The 9,156-nt window shown below is 30.1% G+C and overlaps 1 long non-coding RNA gene across 1 annotated transcript; it reads right to left on the bottom strand.

Moving 5' to 3' along the window:
- Positions 1-7,526: 7,526 nt before the first annotated feature.
- Positions 7,527-8,307, bottom strand: LOC122515199. Its single transcript, XR_006303233.1, has 2 exons — positions 8,266-8,307; positions 7,527-7,579 (listed from the first exon to the last, which is right to left on the bottom strand). It is a non-coding gene; the product is annotated as an uncharacterized LOC122515199 (long non-coding RNA).
- Between the last annotated feature and the right edge of the window lie 849 nt (positions 8,308-9,156).

Here is a 9,156-nt window from a genome sequence, read left to right as displayed (position 1 = left end):
TCGAAGATCCATCGAAGATCCATCGAAGATCCATCGAAGATCCATCGATGATCCATCGATGATCCATCGAAGATCCATCGAAGATCCATCGAAGAATTCATTCCACATCTTTGATAAGGTAGAAAGTCCGTCGTCATATCTGTAAAATAAAATAGAACAAAACGATGTTATTGCAATATAATCCAAAATCATATAAAATAAAATCGAATAAAATGTAAATAAAAATAGATACTTACAATGCATTCAATGGGATGAAATTCAATTGCACCATGGCGATGCACCTCGCGTGAATCTAAAAACGCGGTATAAACGAAAATAAGAAACTATAGATGAGTTTCTTATCGCGAAACCGAAATTTTATTATACGGCGAACAACACTGATTCTAATTCGCGTTTGATTTTAATTTGTTTTACGCCCGATCACTGATTCTACACAACTAATTCAAAGACTGCTTTGCACACAGTCAATGCAAGTAGAAAAATCTTCATTGATGCACTGATTCTAATACGCGAACAGTCTGTGCGACTGTTTAAAGATAAAAATACAACTTTACTCGAACAAACTCTAATGCAATTACTGCATTGGTCGCAGTTAATTTAATATATAAATTTCAAAAATAGTTCGCGAACGCGACGGAATTGAAAAGAAAACGAACGAACGTGCTTCTAATCCGTGATTTTAATTATATTTAACGATACAACACTCCCGTATATTGCTTCGCGCACGATAGCAATGCACGAACACTTGCAACACTTCACAAACACAATTCACAAACACTTCCAACACTGATATATTCCCATGATGATCTGAAACAGAAATAAAAACAAAATTATAAATATCATTGTTGTAAGTAAAAAAATTATTATAATTATTGAGAAAGTGTTTAAAATAAAAATTGACTTACGTTTATTCTTCATTGATGAATGCACGATGGGTATCCTACCCTTAGGATGACGATGAGCACACGTTTAAACCGAATAAAAGAAACTTACGGAGTTTCTTAACCGAGCAAACGAAACTTTAACATGCGACGATCAACACTGACTTTACTTTCCGATTCTTTTGTATTTTATTTTTACGATGCAACACACGAGTACCTCATTGCCTACGCGCTCGATTGCAATGATGTTCTGAAACAGAAAAAGAAAAAGAACAATTAATATCATCCTTATAATAAAAAACCATTAAAGTTATCATAGAAACGTTTAATAGGAAAATATACTTACTTTTAGTCTTCATTGATGACTGCAGGATGGGTATCCTACCCTTAGGATGACGATGAATAAAATAAAATTAAATAAAACTCTGAAAAGCTGAAACATACTAAAAAGATTATAGAACAATATATCCTGTGAATCATTCCTGAAGGCATTGCACACTTTTAAAGATATTTTATCATAAAGAATCAATATAAATTCAAGCAATATTAATTGCCTTTATCTCACTACTTGTATAAAATTACATATAAAGTATTTAATATCAGTAAAAATTGTTAATAAAAATCGATAACGTTATATATATAATAGTTTAATACGTCACGTCGTTAGATCTTATTGTTAGCTCGTTGAAGGAATGATCTGGAATGAACACGTAATCGCGTCCTTCATGTCGAACGTTCGGCTGTCTTCGTTTTGTTTTCGGCTGTCTTCGTTTCTTCTGTTCTCACTTCGAGAAATTCCTGGAATATACGTACACATTCGTTATTGCCCGTAGATAGAATATTTTGTTTTCTTATTTTCTCTCTCTCTCTCTCTCACTTTCGTTCTCACTCTTTGTATACATTTCTGTATGGTTTAAAAAAAAGAATAACGCTTACCTCGATGAATATGAAGATAAAAAAGAGTAAACACAATTGTTAGACTGAGTATATGTATTCCTGCTGGACTCTCTCCTAATGCTCGGTACCTAAAAAAGGAAAAAAAAAGATTACATTAGTATAACATAAAGAAAATCAAATATATGAGTGTATGTGTACGAGCTACCTATACTTATGAATATATGCTTGTATGTGTGTGTATGTTACAGGAATCGAATTTAATACGAAATACGATCTTTGAATACATAATTATGAAAAATAATTAATTAGAGCATCATTAGAGATGGTAGTAAGTATCGATACCATGAAAAAAGCTGGAAATTAGAAGAAATATTGTTAAGTAACATTGGTGAGATTTGGCGGGATATCGAGATATATCGATGTTATATTCTCACAAATTTCTTACGAACTTTTTAATATTTCGTTTTGAAAACATTCACGTATGAAAATCTTATGTGTAACTATCGTTTGATATGTAATAGAAAGGTGTAAAATACTTTTCAATTACCTGAATTAAACGAGATGACGCAGTACGCTGGAACATATACAGCTGACAGAAAATGGCGTTTCCTCTACCTTTCCCCTGCGCCCCCTTCCGTTGCCACTGCGTTGCCTCTGCTGCGCATCTGCTGCGCGCGGTAGTATGCGCGGTAGTCCACTTTCAAAAAAAGTAGCGAAATCCGTTGACCAATGGCTACTTGAGATATTGCATTTTTCCATCTATTATAGAAAAATATCGAATAGTTAAAAATAGGATATAGGAACTAAAAATTGTCGAGGAACATAAAATTGTCGAAATTATACTTTATTAATCCAAACAATCAAAATTGAACATTATAAGTCGATATCCATAGAAATGATGCCGTAAAACAAGATATATATATCATTGCGTAGAAAAATGCATACCAATGTACATGGAATTTTTTTCTACACAAATATTCTTTATCCTCGACATTATCGTAATCTTTCGATATATCATTTGGAAGTCTTTGCTAGAAGAATCTATTAGTATATAGGAAGATTATTTACGTTAGAAATATTTTTTAATTACCTGAGATTAACGGACGACGTAGCATCCGTCCGATCTCCAACACCGACGCCGCGAAAGAAAGAGGAATGATCAGCAAAGAGCCCTGATTGGCTTAGAATATTGCAAAAGAAAAGATGACCAATCAGAAATTCCCAATTACCATATAGAAATGTATTTCACGCCACGTACGTAACTCGCCTTTCTTCATGACCACTCTAGTCAAGCTTGATATGATAATTTATTAAAATAAAAAAAAATATTCTATTTTACTATTTAAGGTACACGTATCTTGTTATATTTAAAAAATAACGAAAAGAATAAAGACAATATGCACTATAATCCTTATCACACAGAACAGAAAAACATACATAATTTATATTACAATATTAAATATCAATTTTATGATTATTATAATTATCTAATTACTAATCCAATTAATAATTATTGTTATCTAATTTATTTTTCTGTTAGGTGTGATACGTTCCTTGGTAATATTAAAAAAATAACGAGTCAAATAAAGACAATATACACTAAAAACTTTATCACACTACACAGAAAAACACACAAATTTATTTATTTAATAAATCAAAAATAATTTTATTTTCCTATTAGGTGTACACGTTCTTTATTATATTTAAAAAATAAGGAATAAAATAAAGAGGTTATACACTAAAAACCGCACAGAAAAACACAATCGTATAGAAAAGAAACCTCGTTGCAGATATTTTAAAAACAATTGACATAAAGCATTATAGCATCCTTCAAGAATTAAAATAACAAGAGTTTTTCCATATCAAAACAGAGTATGGGAATTTATACTTTCATGGTTGGCATGAGAGATGTCAATTGTTTTGTTTCAATTTATTTTAATTCTTTAAGGATGGCTAAAGTGCTTTATGTCATTTGTTTTAAAGATTTCTATAACGTGGTTTCTTATCTATACGATTGTGTTTTTCTGTGAAGTGTGAGAAAGTTTTTAGTGTATATTGTCTTTATTCTATACATTATTTTTTAAATATTAACAAGGAATGTGTTACACGTATAATAAACACTTATATATTTAATTTTCTTTATATTATACCAATGCTAAATTATTTTATACTTTTTTTTAGGTTTCCAAACATTTGGAAGAATACAACATGATTTTAAAATGAATCCAGGCAATTTTTATATAATACTTAAACGTGCAAACACCTCAGCTTTCTTCTATCATAATGGTATACTTCAATAATTCACATTTTACATTAGTATATTGTATTACAATAAAGATAGAATCAAGGCTCCCGTGGGCAGGGTCGCATCCCTTAAGTAAATTCCTTCTTAACAAATGGCGCCCTTTGCGAAGAAGGAATCCACCCGCTACCCATTGAGGGCCTTCACTAAAAAAAATATGGAGACGAACCTGAAAAAGAAAACATTATGCAGAAGTCGTTAACGTTTCATAGTAATTCATCTATTCGTATTCATTATTATTAAGAAACATTATAAGATAATTAGTTTCCATAGATGAAATGGATAAAAGGAACCAAGGAAAAAGAAAGAAGGATATGATATTAATTAGGGATTTAAAAGAAACTAATTACAATTATAATGTTTAAAGTAAGCGGTCTTTGGCTAGATTTTACTTGCAATGGAATGCATAACATATAAAATATGTTAAACATTATACTGAAAGTAAAATACCATTGCCCAGGTCTAACCACGAGGAGGTAACCGCTTCTGAAGACCCGGGATGTGCATCCTGAAGATGTCCCCATCCGAATTAAATTGAAACCAAAGAAAATGAAATGAAAATGATCACCCCGTGAATGATTTTTAATGAGTCCCACTCTTATGCCCCACCCTAAGAGTTCTATTCGGAAAATCTTTACAATTACTATCGATAATGAAGAGAAAAATGGGTAATCAAATAAAAAAATGATAAAAGAGGAGTAAAACATGAATGGAATCGAAGTAACATGGAACCCGTGAATAAATAAAATACATTAAATATAAATGTTACACGGGTGTAATGTGCTAAGGAGAGAAGAATAAATAGATTAAAATTATACATGTAATTATAATTAAATTATACATTTAATTATACTAATAATTATCTTACACTATCCTTTATTATAACTAAGTCTTCATGCTGTCCTGGTGTGGTCCTCGTGCTGTCCTGGTGTGGTCATCCTCCTATGTAACCTGCAACAAAAAAGCAAAGGGATCGGGAAGAAGTTGAAAAGTAGGCTTTTTAAAGTGAAACATTTTACGTTTTTTATTTAAAGTGGTATCCCACCGGTTGGACTAATCCACTGACTCTAATCTATATTACGAGGAACTTACGCTGCACGTACAGTTTGCCCACCAGCACTATATTTACTGCAAGCTTGAGGAACTGAATCCCTGGGCCCGTCTTACTAATAGCGGTGGTAGACATCCCTTCTAATGCAGTTTCAGTTCCTATGCTACGTGCACATCTATGCTTGCAAAATCGCGAGTTAAAAAAAGCAAAGTAAAATAAAAAAAAATAAAAAAAAAAGGATAGGGAGTTTCACTTTAAAAAGCTAAGGGTAGGACATGATTCTATCCTTGGGAGAAAGATAGAATCAAGGCTCGCGTGGGCAGGGTCGCATCCCTGAAGTAAATTCCTTCTTAACAAATGGCGCCCTTTGCGAAGAAGGAATCCACCCGCTACCCATTGAATTGCTTCTAAAAAAATAAAATTTTAATAAACACTTAATATTAAATTTTATTTAGCCAGTAACAATAATTGTAAAACAATCTAGTAATCGGAGAATTTATAATTATGTTTCAACCAAAGAACGCAACCAAGCTGAAGAAACAGTCATCTAAAGTTATAAAAATAAATTCATATTAAATTTATTTTCTATTCAAAATACGTTAATAGAAGAGTATATAACATTTAAAAATGTATGTATATGTTAAGCAATTATATATAATAGCAGAGAACAATACTTTGTTCTATACACCTTAAATAATTGTTAATTAATCGATAAAAATGTCTATTGTTGCTTAAAAACTCGGAGTATATGTTCTGTGATCCCTCCTCCTCGAAATTCACCGTTGATCTGAGTAATTATCCTCTGTTAAAGTTTTTTTGGTGAAAGTTGTTTATGTGACTTTCCGAAAATTGCGCATGTGTATAAAAGAAAATCAATAAAATTAATCAATAAAATTTAATATTAAACGTTCTTATTTTAATATTCTTTTATTTTTTGTAAATTGCTTAAACTAATGTACATTTGTTGTAATATCCTGCGCAGTGATGACTTCGAGGGAAGGGGTAAAATTTTCGTCTATTAAAACATAAAATCGAAATTAATTAATATTTAAAGAACGTCAAAAGTTAGGTAATGTTTAAATAATATATATGCGTTTAAACAATCTTAATTATATAAGAATTCATTAAAATATTAAAATAATTGTTAATTAATTGATAGAAGTGTCTATTGTTGTTAAAAAGTTCGTAATATATGTTCGGAGCTTTGTCTTCTTCGAAATTCCCCTTCAGACTGGGCCTTTGTCCTCTATGTTAATTACTTTTATTGAAAGTTGTTTATATGACTTTCCGAACGTTACGCATGTGTAAAAAGAGAATAATCCACCTAAACAATTAAATTTATGATTATAACGTTCTCATTTTAGTATTCTTTTAATTTTTATGTAATTGTTTAAACTAATGTACATTTTTTGTAACGTTTGGAAATTTTCATCGAAAAGAATATCACATAGAAATAATTTAATATTTAAAGTATACTAATAAATAAGTAATTTTTAAACCAGTACACATGTGTTTCAATGAACTGAAATAAAAAAAGAGTGTATTAGAATATTAAAATAATCGTTAATAATCGATAAAAGTGTTTATTGTCGTTTAAATGTTCGTAGCATATGTATGCGCATATAATATTCGAAATAAATAAAAATGATTATATTATAGCAGTCTTTTTTTTTGTTGCAATTGTTTAAACAAACGTCCTATAAAAATATTTTATTATAGGAGAATATTAACATCAATAAACAATAGTAAATAGCTTGGAAAAATATTATTATTATTATTATCCTGATTTCCAATAGGAATCCATATGTTCCGGTATTTTAAATCCGGTATTTTAAATTTCTCGTGACGTCACAAAATAAAATTTTGGTAATAGGATCACAGGATGATACAAGAGCTCTTCGAAGAGAGTAGGAACGAGAGCGCTTCCCTTTCTCCCAGTTTCATGATTGATCACTTATGCAGAAAGAATAAGATCTTTAATACTTTGAATAAATATTATTTGAAATTATTACAATATGGGTTTATTCCCAATAAGATAATTATGTTTACTTTTAAAAGATCCTTTACACTGCTGCTGCATTAAATTTGCAAAATAATTCCCATGGCATCTCTACGAACAAGAAATTCGTTGATACAAGTCTTCAATATTTTCTAGCAAGTCGATTAACAAATATCTTTCCTTAGTTGGTATGAGGCTTTGCAATACAATTTGTGCAAGAAAATAATTCTTAATATAATAGATTCCTATTTGTCTTTTTAATTTTAATAATAACAATGCATTCCTTCTTCAATCCTTTTGATGGAATATAGTACATGGTTTTCTTCTAGTGTGAGAACGGAACAATTTCTCCAGTGCCTTCCTAAATCTTTCATGATAAAGTGTTGTGGAATTCTTCTTATCGTAGTGAAAAATCATACGCTCTCTTTTCCATTACATTGATTGAATACCTATGCATAAAGAACAAGATCTTTAATACTTTGAAAAAATTTTTCCTTTTAAAAGATGTTTTATACTGCGGCTGCATTCTATTTGCAAAATGATTCACATAGCATCTCTACGAAAAAGAAATTCGTTGATACAAGTCTTCAATATTTTCTAGCAAGTCGATTAACAATAATATCTTTCCTTAGTTGGTATGAGGCTTTGCAATACAATTTGTGCAAGAAAATAATTCTTAATATAATATGATTCCTATTTGTCTTTAATTTGTAATAATCAGGATGCATTCCCTCTTCAATCCTTTTGATGGAATATTATAGTACATGGTTTCCTTCCAGTGTGAGAACGTAACACTATCACCGGTGTCTTCCTAAATTTTTCATGATTAAAGTGTTTTTGGATTCTTCTTATCGTAGTGAAAAATCATACGCTCTTTTTTCCAGTTCATTGATTGAACACCTATGCAGAAAGAATAAGATCATTAATACTTTGAATAAATACTTTTAGGAAATTATTATAATATTGGTTTAATACCAATACAAGATATTACGTTTGCCTTTTAAAAGACCCTTTGCACTGCTGCTGCATTCTATTTGCAAAATGATTCACATGGCATCTCTACGAAAAAGAAATTCGTTGATACAAATGTTCAATATTTTCTAGTAAGTCGATTAACAATAATATCTTTCATTACCTGGTACGAGGCTTGGCAATACAATTTTTACAAGAAAATAATTCTTAATAAATATGATTCCTATTTGTCTTTTATATTTGTAATAATCAGGATGCATTCCCTCTTCAATCCTTTTGATGGAATATTATAGTACATGGTTTCCTTCCAGTGTGAGAACGTAACACTTTTTCACTGGTGTCGTTCTAATTCTTTCATGATTAAAGTGTTGTTATATTCTTCTTATCGTAGTGAAAAATCATACGCTCTCGTTCCCAGTACATTGATTAAATACCTATGCAGAAAGAATAAGATCTTTAATACTTTGAATAAATATTATTTAAGAAATTATTATATAAAAGTTTATTCTCAATACAAGATAATTATGTGTTACTTTTAAAGATCCTTTACACTGCTGCTACATTCAATTTGCAAAATAATTCCCATTGCATCTCTACGAAAAAGAAATTCGATGATACAAGTCTTTAATATTTTCTAGGAAGTTGATTTACAGTTATATCTTTCATTACCTGGTACGAGACTTGGTAATACAATTTGTACAAGAATAGAATTCTTAATATAACCTGATTCTTATTTGTCTTTATATTTGTGATAATCAGGATGGATTCTTTCTTTAGTTCTTTTTATAGAATATTATTGTACATGGTTTCCTTCCAGTGTGAGAACGGAACAATTTCACAGGTGTCTACCTAAATCTTTCATGATTACGGTGTTATTGGATTCTTCTTATCGTAGTGAAAAATCATACGCTCTCTTTCCAGTACATTGATTGAACACCTATGCAGAAAGAAAAATCTTTAATACTTTGAATAAATATTATTTAAGAAATTATTATAATATTAATTTATTTCCAATACAGGATATTATGTTTGCCTTTTAAAAGATCCTTTACAC

This window comes from Polistes fuscatus, unplaced genomic scaffold (assembly GCF_010416935.1).
Source record: "Polistes fuscatus isolate 324 unplaced genomic scaffold, CU_Pfus_HIC Scaffold17, whole genome shotgun sequence".
NCBI classification, from domain to species: domain Eukaryota; kingdom Metazoa; phylum Arthropoda; class Insecta; order Hymenoptera; family Vespidae; genus Polistes; species Polistes fuscatus.
Note: the sequence above shows the minus strand (reverse complement) of the source record. Positions and strands in the feature narration are given on the sequence as shown.